Source organism: Cydia splendana, chromosome 17, assembly GCF_910591565.1.
Source record: "Cydia splendana chromosome 17, ilCydSple1.2, whole genome shotgun sequence".
Lineage (NCBI taxonomy): Eukaryota > Metazoa > Arthropoda > Insecta > Lepidoptera > Tortricidae > Cydia > Cydia splendana.
The window spans coordinates 8,081,876-8,096,883 of record NC_085976.1 but is presented as its reverse complement, the minus strand read 5'-3'; the positions used below and the strand labels follow the sequence as shown (position 1 = coordinate 8,096,883).

The window sequence follows — 15,008 nt, the reverse complement described above, 5'->3', positions numbered from 1 at the left end:
TTCGGTGTCTTCATGCGCTGTTTTCAAATTTATCGCGTTTTATTGGAACTACTAAAGTGGTTTGCTTACGGTAGGAATATATTAAAAATACATAGTAAGATTTTATATTTAGTTGTTTAAGTATAGTTTGGTATAGTAAAGTAACAATTAAAGGCAAAATAAAACATCTATATTTCATATACAAAAAAACATGCATCGGCCGGGAATCGAACCCGGGCCGCCCGCGTGGCAGGCGAGCATTCTACCACTGAACCACCGATGCTTCATATAAATTGTCGAATTTAGTATTCATTATCACTATACTGCTAAATGTGAGTTATTTATGTAAGTAATAAAATTTAAAGAAATTCCTATACCTAATTAATTACTATCCTATTTATGGTTAATGCTTACATTTTATTCACGTTAACACATGTGCATATCGTGATTGTGAAAGTTTATGTTATTCATCATCATTTAATAGTTATTTGTTTTACAAGGGGGCAAAGTTGTTGTTTACTCGTAACCGCTCGTGCTAATATTGATACCCGAGCAAGCGAAAAATTCCAAAATTTTGGAACGAGCGTAGCGAGTGGTTCGAAAACTGGAATCTTGAGCGTTGCGAGGGTTTCAAAGCACGAGGGTTAAACAAAATTTGCCCCCGAGTGTACACAAAAAGTACAATTTTATTAGGTTAGTAACTCATGTTGAATTTTATAACAATACCTATAGTATGGATATATGACACTTAGTATCATAATATTAACAACGTAACATTATATAATATAGTGTTTTTATTATCAAAAAAATTAATATCCAAAATAAAATTGTACAAGCGTGGATTAGACATAGGAACAATTGAAGATGACCCGAAATTAACATTAAATGGCATACTCCTGCTAGGTATTTATTCTAATGTAATTTACAGCAGCAATTCGAGAAATAAAAAGCTGTCTGTCGGTATAAATGAAACTTTTTCTTTCCGACCAAGGTTTGGTTGAAAATGAGTTGTTTTGTAAGGAGATACTTATATTTACATTTTACATTAACACCGAGATTTTGTTTTAATATAGGTATACTTAAGTTAATTTTTATATTCATAAACACCGGTTACTTAAATATCAGATTTTAGAGAAGCCTTCAATGCTTTCATTTTATGTTAGGGTTCGGGGTGACCTTAAGAGATCCTATCTCGATGTAATTTGTAGAGTACCTACTACCGTTGCATTCACTGGCGGCACACACAAGACATCCTCCAGACTGAGCATAGTAGCTCTACCCCCTCTGCCACAAATACGGTAGTTTTACTCCATTTTCAAGTCGAAAGTGTATTTGTGTGACGTCCGTGTCTTTGAACGGACCAATCACGGCACGGGACCTCGCTCACCTCGTCCCCCGCACCCCCGTATTTTTGGCAGCATCGGTTTCATGAAATAATTGCTCTAAACTCCATCTATGATAGAGGATTCCTAGTCTATGACTGGCGGTAAGCTCTAGGTTTTATAAATAGGGTAAAAAAAACAACGGGTTGCACTCCGGGAGTGCCGGCAGAAGTGAAAACTCAACGACATTGTAACTCAAAATATTAATAACAGCGCCAGCAAGTGCAGCACAATGTATAATTGAGGTTAACGCCATCTAGCGTTATGTCGTCGCATTACTTGAAACCCCTAAGCACATCACCGTGAGTACTACAGTTATATTAATACCAGTCTGAGGGAAACTCACTAGATGGCATTTAAACCAAAAAAGAAAAACACAATGACATTGTCTGTCACACGTGACGTCACGCAAGCGCCCTGCGCAGCCTAAACGAAACAGCAGGCTCAGGCATACATTTTCGCCGCGCGGTAGAAAGAGGGTTACGCCTTACGCCTTACGCCTTACGCCTTACGCTGTCTCGAGTTTAACATTTTTTCCCCACCTCAAAAAGTGCACAGCGCCGCTAAAGAAGTTTTCACTTCAAAAAACTCGATTTAAATTGGCGCTGACCGTTTCATGACTAGGTAGTTCAGGTGCCTCTATCTATGGTCCAAGACGTAGGTATACAAGTAGGTATAGGTATTATATACTTCCAAGTGTAGTCACAACCTTGGTGTTTTGAATAAGTATGATGCAGCATTGGTTGGGCGTTTAAGAATGAAATGGAGTATTCCGTTCAAATTAACAAGATTGCGGCTAGTTGCGCTAGCCAAGCAGCGTCCTGTTTTAACTCTGTTTTCTGTTTCTTTTAACAGAACACTAAAATGCTCAATTTTCATAGTTAAGTAGTGCAAACTGTAGATATAAATACGCCATATCAAGTTTCACACACTATATTTGCCGAGTTTCCATTTCCGACCTCTTGTTAAATCCACCTGAAATTTCATTTCGTCTGGTTTAGGTCGGAAGCAAAATGTATGAACTAGGCAATAAGCTAGGGTTAATAACGGGTAATATTGCCCGAAGTCTGCTGGAAGAAACAAGCGGGACTCGATATTAAAGGACGATGTGGATTAACACGTTGTCACTCGTAGTACCGGCTAGGTATCTGGAACCCTTTTCATCAAAAGTTAATGACTTGAAATAGAAACGTTAGTCTCTTTTTAACTCGTTTTATTAAAAAGAGACTTCTAGTTGTAAAAAAGCTTTGTTTATTTGTTTATTAGGATCACCAACAGATTTAGACATGATCACCAGTATTTGGAATGAGAGAAGATCTATATAGGCCGGTGCATGGCCGGTGATGATGGGTAACTAATAAAGATGTAAAAACATAGTATCGTGATAAAAGTTATTTAACACAATGCCCATCCGTTTCATGAATAGCCTTATCAAGCAAAGAATGCTTGATTTTATCACTTCACACAGATTAAATCAATGTCGGTATTTGTTCAGCGCGAACGGCATAATTTAATAGCATTGCTTTATGCATGACGGAACGATCACCGTCGATAATTGAACGAATGAATGGCATCGTTAAATCTATGGCGGTTGAATCACGAGCGAATCAATTCTCCTGTGCTTTAACTATGTCTATTGTTTCCATTTACCTACTCGGAGTTCCGATCTTAATTTTTTAACTGATGTCGCAAGGGTAAAAAATAGAATTAAGTAGGCATTTTCGCTAACTGAATGGTTTGCCCATGACTAATGTGTCTGATAACTCCTAAAGGCGTAAAAAACAGTTACATTTTGTGCTGCTCAGTTGGGCAGATTTTAGCCTAGCTAGAGGGAAGGTTTTTTGAATTTCGAGCGCACGAAATCTTTCACTACCTACTAGGCATTTAAATTCGACTAATAGAATTGAAAAAGAGTGGTCAATACCACTAGATTCCCCATTTTCCGCTCGTATTTCAAAAATAGCATTTCGCCGTTTTCCACAGATTTTAGAGTGGTCGACATGGCTAAATTTCGCTTGAGTAAAAAAAAAGTTGCAGCTCAGCTCTTTTAATGTAGGTAAAATGTAAATGCGCTGAATAGGCTCTTTTCTTTTTCCAGTCTTTTAGCCCCTGCACATACCATCGCATCAACGTTGACAGGGGTCAAAATCAGAGATATTAATGTCGGTTAAGGGGCCGGTATATGACGTTTTCGATTTAGACCTCACTTTGTAACCATAATTTGTTCAATAAGTGTTTAATAATTGCATTAAATTACACGTAAATTTGTTCACGAAGAAACCGTGTACCGACTCTTTGTGCCATTATATTTTTAATTTGCTGTTATTCTCTACAAATCGACACTAAAAGTATCAAAAAATCAAAATATGGAGTTCCGTTTGAGACAGAAGCAAAACAATTTTGTCTTTGACAGTAATTGAATTATTGTATGATTCTGAAAGCTAGATAATTCAGCTACCAATTTATTATCGATTTATATTTTTACTCACAAAGACAACACAGAAATTCAATCTCAAATGTAAACTTTCGAACAATTTCCATACATTGACGACATCACTCAAAATTCTTCTTCAAGTCAGATGCCCGTTGGGGCTACACCGGAGCACACGTGTACTTCTTCAAATGAAAATGACAGCTTGATTTTCTTGCTTTTGACAATTATATTGACATTAAATCATATACGCACACGAGAAAGTATACCAGTAGATAAATTGTATTTCAAAAAATAGGGTACATAAATATCTGCCTTCGTCTCATTTAAATTTGATTTGCTGTTATAATGGTTGAAAACCGCAGTAAACTATCTTAAAACAATACGATTACAGTCGAATTTAAGTATTATGTTCCTTCAAAACTCGCTTAAAATGAAAAAAGTTTAAAGACTCATCTTTACTGATTGGGATAAATTTTTATTATGCTGGTATCATTTTGCGTCAGTTTAAAAACGTATTTGACTTCTGTACGTCAATGAATTTTGATGACAATTGTAATCTTGTATTATATTATACAAGTTTTATCTTAAAATATTGCCTATTAACAGGAAGAGTTATGTAATTCGTATAAGTAATACCTGAAAGTCTTGTACCTGGATCTGTAATACCATGGATTGCGACGAATAAATGATAATGATTATGCCGTTCGTTCCGTCTATATGTATAATGCGTGTACGTGCTGTTCTCTGAAAGTACTAGCGAGTTTTTGCGGCTTTGGAGACCGAGATGAAGCTTACAGGCCAATGGCGCTCTAGTTATTGTTATGTATACCTATGTATCGAATGTTTTATAAATTACCTATAAAAAGCAATGTTTTATTTCGATTAGGTCTACATTTTGTGCATATTGCATATCTGAAGTATTTTCGTACTAAACTTGAAACTTTCGTTGAAACTAAATAAAATAATTATTCCAAATGTACAGTCGCCTGCAATTTATGTTACACAACGAAGGCCGCAAAAATATCTGACACGATCTTATTTGTAGAACCATAAGAACATGTCACATATGTTTGCGGCGTTCGAAGAGTAGGTACCGTCATTATCACCAACTTTGCCCGCTTTTTTTTTAAAACGAATTTCTCAAAAAACATCACATATGACTTTTTTTGCTCAGCACGTCCATTGTGATCAAACGCATCAGTTTATTTGAAAAAAAAATATTTTTTACCCATTTTTTTGCGTTTTAGAGGGCGGGCAAAGATATCCGGGGTTTTCGCCAACATTGCCCACGTCAATTTGGTATTCAAATACAGCTCGTATGATGATGATGTCTAAGGATCACTTAAAGGTTTTGGGCAATCCTACCATTCCCTGTTAATAACTTAGCGATAAGTGTAAAAACTTTAAAATAAATTTGCTGGGCAATGTTGCCTACCCGTTTTTGCCCATTTCCAAATAAGGCTCGCCTAAGCATTTTACAAAGGCTAGGGTTGTCACTTTTGAGAAAATCTGTTACAATAGTTTAATGGCCAAAAATATGATTTTTGTTGTGTTTTTCATTCGTTAACGGGATAAAACATCTAAATAAAGGATAATAAGACAAATTAAATACAGTATATATTTATAAACTTATTTTAGTGTACAAACATAACCTTCTTTTACTTGCGAAGTTGGGTAAATTAGATGAAAGTGACAACCCTAATCCGTTTTTGGTGGTGGGCAATGTTGGTATGGATGCCAAATTACCGGATTACTTTGCCCACCGCTAAAACTTTTGTGTATTTAGGCCTTTTTAGTTTAAATCTCAATAGACATAATCTATGCTTCATGTGTTATAACTCAAACCCGGAAATATTTGTCAAAGGGTTCTCAATTTTTTCTACTTGCATTTATTATTTATAAATTTTTTGCCCGCCGAAATATACCCTATATTAGACAACTCGCTCAAATCAAAATTCCCAAGTCAAGTTATGCACAAGTTTGGTATATAGTTTTGTCAGAAATATAACCTATATTCTACTAAAAATAGCAGGGTGGCCATAACTATTATATTTTTTCTACATTAACGAATTTGTTTAAAATTGTCGTTTTGGGCAAAGTTTCCCTGGAGGCAAAGTTGGCGCTAATGACGTAACATATTATTGCAGGTGACTGTACATAAATGTTTCGGTGATTTTGAGATTATTTTTCAGGTTAGTTTACTAACAATCAAGTTATGCAGATACCGATTTCGTGAACGTATAAGTAGTAAGGTACCGCTATTGTTTAGCGATACCGATTATTTTTGAAGGTAAAACTATACCGGTTGAAATATAAAGATATTAAAATTACAGCAGGGACAATCATTTTTTATAGGTGTACCTAAACCATCATTGGCCGAGCGTTAGCAAAGGTCTCCGTTTCAGCTTGGGCAAAAATGCTTTTGTATGTTCTCCTTTGTAGATCACATTTCTCAACTGATTCTCGTGAAAATTTGTAAGCAGGTTCGATAGAACTATTCTGTTTCGCTTTATCCGCCAAAATGGAATTGCCACCCTGCTGAAACTTTATTTATTTAATTTCCTATTGAATGGATTTTGCACCTTATGAAAAACCGTATAGAGTAGTAAATAACATTTTACATCTGACTTAATGACATCTTGTTTTATTCGCTTTAATTGTACAAAACGCGTATCTCGACAAAGCAATATTAGGTAGTAAAACAGTCAACAATCAAATGAATTAAATAGGTACGTCACGTGTGACATGAACAGACAAGGAAAGCAAGATTAAATGCATTGTTTCTCTTTCATCTTTCAATGGAACGCTTTTACCCTCAAAGGAGGCTAGTGGTCAATACTAAACTAAAAGTCCAATCTTAAAAAAACATGATGGGTCACTGACCTGTCCCAGTAAAGTGAGGTAGTGTGCGTGAAGTGAGCTTGTGTGTGAAATGGGGTAAATTGACAGAATCTGAAATTTTACCCACCGCTACCGTCGCCTTAAACGATAAATTAACCCTTCCCAGTTCATGTAGGTTACCGAGTTATCGACTCGGATTATTGAAGCGACCGATTACCGCTTTTAAAGCGTACCTAAATGAATCCAAAATAATAAATATTACGAGCTTTGTCTCTTTAACTCAAATAAGCGAGCATATATTATGGCAAATCGCGCAAGAATAACATTTCGTTTTAATTTATCCTCTCGTCTTAGCTTGACTTTTATACTTTTTTATGATTCAATCGAAAAACCGTCGCTGAATCCGTTGCCAATCTACCATCGCCCGACGCTGAAAAGGGTTTAAACCGGAGATAATAATTTGTCGGTGACACGGTAAATTCACTTTTCCCATTGTATGACCAAGTTACCTGATGCAGATTTAACAAGGTTATCGGAACAACGAAGGTTCAAGGCGTAATGAAAAGTTAGAGAGTAAGAAGTTATAGACGGTAAACATTAAACAACAACATTAACAACACACATAAACATAAATATTAAACATAAAACAAACAACATAAACAAAACATAAACATTGTAAAAATGTCGAGCAATGACCCCACAGCAGTATCCAAAATGCGCTAAGAAAAATAAAATTTCGCTTTAATTTATACCGTAAGGTTTTTTATAATTTAATGGAAAAACCGACATACGTACGTCCGAAGTCGCGGCTTTATCCTTCGTTTTTTGCAGCCTTTTTAATCCAGTACAGACCTAACATCGCCCGACGCTGACAGGGGTCCAAATCAGAGATATTAATTTGCAGGGTGCGCTGTAAATTAACTGTTCCCAGGCTGTATTGCCATGGCTCTGAACGCAAGCGACTCGCACGCTTAGATCTCTTAAAGCAGGCCCCGGTTCCTTCCTGCACTCGTGTCATGTACGATCACGCTCTGCGATTGTTACGCCATTTAGGGTCCTAGCTAAATGGTTGTTCAATACTTAATACGCTATAGAATTTCCAATTTAGCGAGAACCCTAAATGGCATAACAATCCCGTGTGGTGACTGTACATATAAGTATATAACTAAGTCACTCGAGTCATTAGTTGTTTTTTATCCAAGTTACGTGCCTTGCAAACAATTGTCAAGGCGACAGATAAGGACAAACAAATTTTAGGTGTTCAACATTTGTAAGCCGTTAGAATCACGGCATGTATATCTTTTTCAGTAAAGATGAACTTTTCATTCTCATAATTTTCGCCATTCCTTGCAGAATAAAGTTGGCGTCTTTGGTTCGCCCGAGCGATCGACTCGCAATCTCTGAAAGCGATCGTAACAATCTCCGTGTAACCGAGTTACCCGGAGACTACGGAGGGCCGGATAATTTGTTAGACAAGCGAGTAATAATTTCCGACTGTTGTCCCTTTACGGCGACGTGTGCTGCCCTCGTCCGGATTAGGGCCAGCGAGCGTTACACTGTCGCCTAGCAGATTCAGTAAATTCGCTGATATTTCAAGCCTAGATGGTAGATGAAAGAATTCTCACAGAACATCACAACTATAAGAACAACCTCTATTGCGGCTAAGCTTTCTTAGTCATCTTGTAAGACCCTTGAACTTATTCCGTTTCGTTTATCTCAGTAAGTAATCAGTTTTCCTCGTTCGTTTCGCATTGCATCTGAAGTTCACCCGCTTCTCTCAGGTCTAGTTTACTGGGTTTGCTACCATCGAAGGTCTGACTTTTAGCTTTTAGTCTAACTGAAACTAAAGTCACATACTTTATAATTATATTTATCGTACCGATTCTTAACTGCAAAGTCAGGAAAAGCCTTACTCTACTTAAAATCGCAATGACTACAACACTGTGTAACGCAAGGCACCTTTTATACATTATCTCTTCACAACTGCACCTGACTGTCCACTTGACTTCAAGCCTAGTCTGCCCTCCGCTCATGCATAATTAATAAAATAATTACTAAAATAATTTGAAATAAGGTTTACAAATTGTCAGTAAACAATATCGACATGGTGGTACAAAACAACTTATGGGTAGACAGAGCCGGCGCGTTTCGACGATGAATACGGACGTGATGGTAATAGGCGTGGGTCGTTGTCTTGGACTAACGATACTTTGTAAAATTACTAGGCGCAGAACTAGAGACTGTATTAGGGCACAGTAGCGGCCAAAACGATAATATATTGCGTCCATGGTTTACCTACAGACATTATTTTTATATTTACATAAAAATATTTTACCTTGACGATACCTATGAGTTCTCTCTTTATCAAAAAAAAGATTATGATCTTGACCCAAAAAATAAGAATAAAATATAGGTTGTTACTAGTTATCTAATCTCGTTACGTACCTACTGGATTTTTGGCATTGGAATCGTATCTTCCTCATCCAATTAGTTGAATGAGAATAATGAGATTGTTTTTACAGCTCTGTGCGTAATTGGCGTTTGCAGATGGCTTTCGATTGGCATTCGATCTCAATTTACGACTTTGTGAATGGTTCCTCATCGTCACCGTCTGGGAATTTCGTTCTTATACCGGGTGTCTCTAAAAGTATTGATATAAGTCTTTAGCAGTCTAAAGTAGCTCATGTTAGCTGCTAACTTATGTATTTTAAAAATTGTGTCCAAATATGAATAAAGGAAATCATTACTATTCAAACATTTTTGAGTAAATCTATAGAGAAACAAGCTGGTGTCGACCTCTGATCACACAGTTAACTTGAGGGTTGATACCAAGAGCAGTATACCACAGTCTACTTCTTTGGACAAATTTTTGATTGATCTCCAGATTATAGGTATTTGTAGTCGTCATCTTGACGGCAATATCATCAAATCGTAGAGGTATTTCGTAAAAAATGTGACCCGCGAAGGCCGGTTGAAATGCTCCGATACTGACCATACAAATTGCGAGATCTAGTAACACTAGACTAGACTGCTGGCTGGTTTGGAGACAGGTTGTTTCGTGAATAGAACTCTAGGTTGTTGACAGTCGCAGGTGAACTGATTGATTTGTGGACCGGCCGTGTTTGCTCTGGCGTTGCTGCCATTTCCGTATGTGATGCATGTTTGATCCTACCCAGTCGCTGTGGGCGCGGAAATTAACGAAGATTTAAGGCAAACTATTTTAAGTGTACAACAGTAGACTTTATTACGTTGCGATAAGGTATGAATGGTCAGACGATGAATGCGAATATCGAAGTTCATTGTTTATTTTGTACGTAGTATCGTGGGAACGGCGAGTTTCATTGCAATGAATTCGGTGCGAATGCGTGTGGCGTTGTTGTGGTTAATTGATTTGTTTAATCAAAATGTAAAATAGTACTAAACTGGATACTTTTTTTATTTGCTTTAAAGATAAACTTCATGGAATTAAGTACCTATATTAAAAAAGAATAATGATTGTTTGTAATGTTTGTATTTAAACAGTGTTACTTATATGAGGAAAAAATATAAATAAATTATACGTGGACAGGATTTATCCAACTTCTTAGTAAAGAAAATAATTACTCTGACCTTAAATCATATTAATAATAATAAATAAATAAAATCCATTTTTTACAAATATGGAACCTTTTCCTATGTTTTTAATCCATGCCATCAAACCATCCCATTTAATGTAATTCAATACGGAATCGTTGATAACTGATTCCGTCAAGAAACCCTCCTTTGGTTACAATGAACGCGAAAATTCTCATAAAGGCGCTCCTGATTTTGGCATCGCTTACACCATTTCGACGGAAATAACGATTCATATCGCCCCTTCGACGTTACACAAAAATGCAATTATTGACGTGTTTCGCCGCTCCTCTCTATCGTGACTTCTCCTAAGACGTATTATAAGGTTTTTTTTCTCAACAGTACAGAGGTTTCCAACCTTGGCTTTTGGCGTATATACATATGTTATTCGTGTGAAGCTGAGGCTGCGCATAAAACATTGTGATAAACAAGCCTAGAATCCTTGTACCAAGGCCTTGTAGCCCAACCCTTGTAGGCCACAGTAAGCGAATGCTCACGGAAAGCAGCTCTACGGGAGGAATGGCGACGTGTCGTTAAACGAGTCGCTCAAAAGTTTACATAATGGCCACGACCAGTACGACCACTCTGTCAAGAGTGTAACGAAGAAGAAGAAGAATCCTTGTGAAATAAAATTCGATGTCGAATTGTGATTGTGAAGCAATATTGAAAATAAAAGTTCGCGGAGGACAGCGGTCGATATACCCCATAATTTGAAAAACACATCAAAGTAATGTCAAGTTTCATAAAGGGTCTTATTCTTTGTCAAGAACCTGTTAATGCTTTTTGTAAGGAAAGCCGGATTTTTGATGTAAAAGGTAATTTTTTCATTTTGTACGCAGTGGGTACTTGTGTACCCGATAAGCCGCAGTTGTGTTTTGAAGAGTGCTCCGAGACATAAGTTGGAGTTCAAAAAATGTTATGATGTTATATGTGACGTTCCATGGGAAAAGGTACCTTATGAGGGTATTGGATGATCTGAAACCTTAATGCTTAACGTTTGTTTACCTGTTTTTATCTTTGTTATAAGTCAGTTATAAGCCTAGTAATGTCATCTCAGAGTTTAGTAGAAAGTACCTTATGGAAAATTGATAGAAAATTCCCAAAAAGAACTAGTCAATACGGGGAAAGAAGTTTGGTAGAGAACTCCATTAGCATTCTGAAAAACTAATTTGATAATTTTAAATTTTTTTGATGATGACGAAGCCTGCGCTGTGGATCTGAAGGTACCTATGCTGTTATTATTATGTTGTTTTTTTTGGGTCAATAAATCAACTTTTTATTTGATAATTTCAGTTCTGGTCGGGGGGCCTAGCAAATATTATAACCGTACATCGACCGACATTACAAATCCAAGTAGTCTGCTATTATACCAAAGTTACTCTCGTCAAGTCTTTCTTAACTAGAGTAATCTTCATATGGTTTGGTCGCATGCAATAAATCTGCCATTGGTTTGCTGAAAAATGCCAATACCCGACACATTGCCATAGAGGATATCTGAGGTCATCGAACCTCAAAGCCGCTTGTCTTCAATGGTAACCAAAATATGTTATTGATAAGAAATAAACGATTTATACCATCTTAACCCCAAAATATTATTAATTTATCCTAACTGTTCCATCATTATCATGCCTCATCATGTAATTTAACCACAAGGTACCTTTTCTTTACATACAAATTATAGGTCTTTTTTAAGATTATTATGACGAGGAACTCATTAAATTTGTGGCAGTTTAATGTAAATTAATATTTTCAATTCATAAAAGATAAACTTCAATGTAATTGATGTTTTGTAGTGATGTATTATTAAATTTATAACCATAAGGTACCTTTTCTTAAATGTATGGAGCAAAGACCGTTATTGTTATGTAAGTTTAAAGTGGCATAAGAGGTTAAATATAGAATTTAGTTGCGGTTTAGGATTTATTTCATTTGAATGACAGAATTTCTTTCATATGTGCTCAGGAAAATTGATTTTGGGTCACATTAAATCTAAAAAATATTCAATTTTGTGATTTTACATGAAAAAGTCAGAAATTACATTTTCACGTCTAAATCGGTATTTTTTTTTGGCTTAAACTGTCTCTCAGTGTCGTTTTCTAATAGATACATTTAAATCTTGAGAGCTCATTGCAATCAATAGTGAAAATGAAACAAAACTTTATTTTCGAGAGATTGGTTAGTATACACATAAATCAGTGGATATCAAAGGTTTCTATTAGTATTACAGAACAAGTCGCAACATTTTTTTAAACTAGGAGTCTAAGGTATTATTATTTGTAGTCAACTATGTAACTTACTTCAGGAACATAGTTTTTTAGGTGGCTAAACTTAAAAGTTCTCTATCGTAAAGTTGCTCATTTTACAACATTATTTTCAAAAAATAATATCTCTGTAACTACACAACTTATAGACCAATAGTGGGACCGGATTTTTGCACTAAAAGTTTTGATAATTCTAAAGATGAAAAAGTGATACTTATCTGACATGGGACATATTTTTAAGCATATTTGTAAAATATGACGAAAAGTTAGAACGAGCGTTAGATATAAATTAGGTATTTATATATTTTTAGTAATGATTTTTTAATATTGAATTAAAGTGCAATGTTTAAGTTCCATCGTTTATAATATGTATGACGCTTTATAATGTAAAATTATTAGAAATTTTTTTAACGTGCTTCTTAGTCAAACTACAAATTAGCTTATTATTTTGTCGATATTGAATTAAAGTTTAATAAATCCACAACAACATATCTAAATTCTGAAGTTAATAGGCAAGCTAAAAATTTAGAAGAATAAGATATATGCTTTAGAATTAATATGCGTTTTTTGTCCTATAATATCTAATATTGAATTAGAGTCTGTAAAAATAAGTCTATTACTATAAAATAATATACGCAGCCATATTATGGAAAATAAGAAATTTCGGTGTGTAGCTTGCATTGTAATAGTAAAATATATTTAAAAAGGCGCGAAATTCATACATACGCCGCGCTGGTCCGTCAGTGTCGCCGGCGCGGCGCCCGAGACCCTATCATAGCCTACCTATACCTCGCCCCTCGCCTCGCCCCACCTGCCGCTCACAGCACTGTCTGTCTTTTCTTATCATTCATTTGTTTGTTTACTGTGGACATATATAAATTAGATGCGGACATTACGTGAAATTAAAGGGGTCCCTTTGTTTCCCATAAAGTTTTAAGTCATAATGTATTGTTTGTCATATAAGAACCTTCGGGCTCTCGAATTAAGGTTTATTTTTGAATGGCCTTAGTAGCAGTTTGATAGCGTTGACTCGGCTCGGAGAGTTGGCGAATTGGCGATTCATTCATTAGCGGATCGGATACCAAGTTATCAGTTAGTTTAGTGGCCGAGTTGATTAGGAAGAACATTTGAATTTCGAAATTGTAATAAAAATGTACATGATATTCACAACTATTTTTTACCATAGTTTGTCAAAGGACTGTCTCATTTCAAACATAGAGAGAATCATCATACTATCTTTGACTTACACTAGTACTAGCACCCAAAAGAAAAGGATGAATATAGTTTTTTGTTTTTATTTACTGACAAATTGGTTTGACCGACTATACCTATTTCTGGTTCCTATTGTCATGTCCTGTCCTATTCAACGTGAATATCATATTATGTATATTATAAACCAACTGCTCAATATTACACGTATACATATTGAATATACAATAAGGTAAGTGACCTCACCTTATTGTATATTCCGTGTCGGCCGTATATGTCTATATACGGCCCACCTTAAATTAAAATGTTTTTTTTTTTAATAAACAGGATATTAAGTATGAAAAACTCACTCAAATAGGTATCTTATTTATTGAAGTTTCTTCATTATACCAAAATAGTTATAAAAATATTACGATACTCTTGGAAAATATACCTTTTATAAAAGTCCTATTGTGGGCCTTATTGAACACTAGCAGGGTATTACTTAATCCCGCAAAAAATAATAATTTTGACAGTAGACAATAACAGATTTTATTGTTTTTAACTTAAGAGTTATACATATACAAATAACAATATTTGGTACTTCACAACAAGAGGATATTTATAATAAGTTAAAAATAATTCTTTTGGGCCTTATTAACTAAAGATATAAAAATTGTCTAGTTTACGCGAAAATAGTAGGTAACTAAAGTCACTAAACATAAAGCTTTATTATTATTATGTTTTAACATCTGGGGGCACGGCAGTACCCCCGCCAAGACGAGTAAAGCGCAAGGGCACTATCTACCTTTTCTCGAAGCGCTTCGTCGTTTTTTGGAACCCTCATAACTTGGGGTTGGATTATACTAGATAAACAAAGTTCTCGGACTTATTAAGCATATCAATTGCATAGCTCTTATACTTTAGATTTTATTCATATCTAAAAACTTCGATTTCGTCACTGACTCACTCACTTGATGATTATCAATACCTTTAGGGTACTTCCTGAAGTCCTCTAAGAAGCTGAAATTTGATATGTAAGATAGTTTTAGTGTACTAAAACAACAAATAAATTCAAAAACTTGAATTTTTTAATCCCTAAGGGGATGATGAGGGGGTTTAATCTTGTATGGGGAATCAATAATCGCTGAACCGATTTAGTTGAAATTTGGTATGTAGATAGGTATTGTTATGGGGAAGGATATAGAATAGATTTCAACCTCAAAGTTTACCCTTACTTACTTAATTAATTACTCGTGTAATTTAATTACATGTAATTAATTACTCGTGTAATTTAATTACATGTAATTA

The 15,008-nt window shown here is 35.4% G+C and overlaps 1 protein-coding gene and 1 non-coding gene across 3 annotated transcripts in view; one reads left to right on the top strand and one right to left on the bottom strand.

The window, feature by feature from the left end:
• Positions 1-15,008, top strand: part of LOC134798682 (furin-like protease 2) — a 371,313-nt gene that overhangs the window by 302,321 nt on the left and 53,984 nt on the right. The window lies entirely within an intron of this gene.
• Trnag-gcc (transfer RNA glycine (anticodon GCC)) lies at positions 192-262 on the bottom strand. Its single transcript has one exon. It is a non-coding gene; the product is annotated as a tRNA-Gly (tRNA).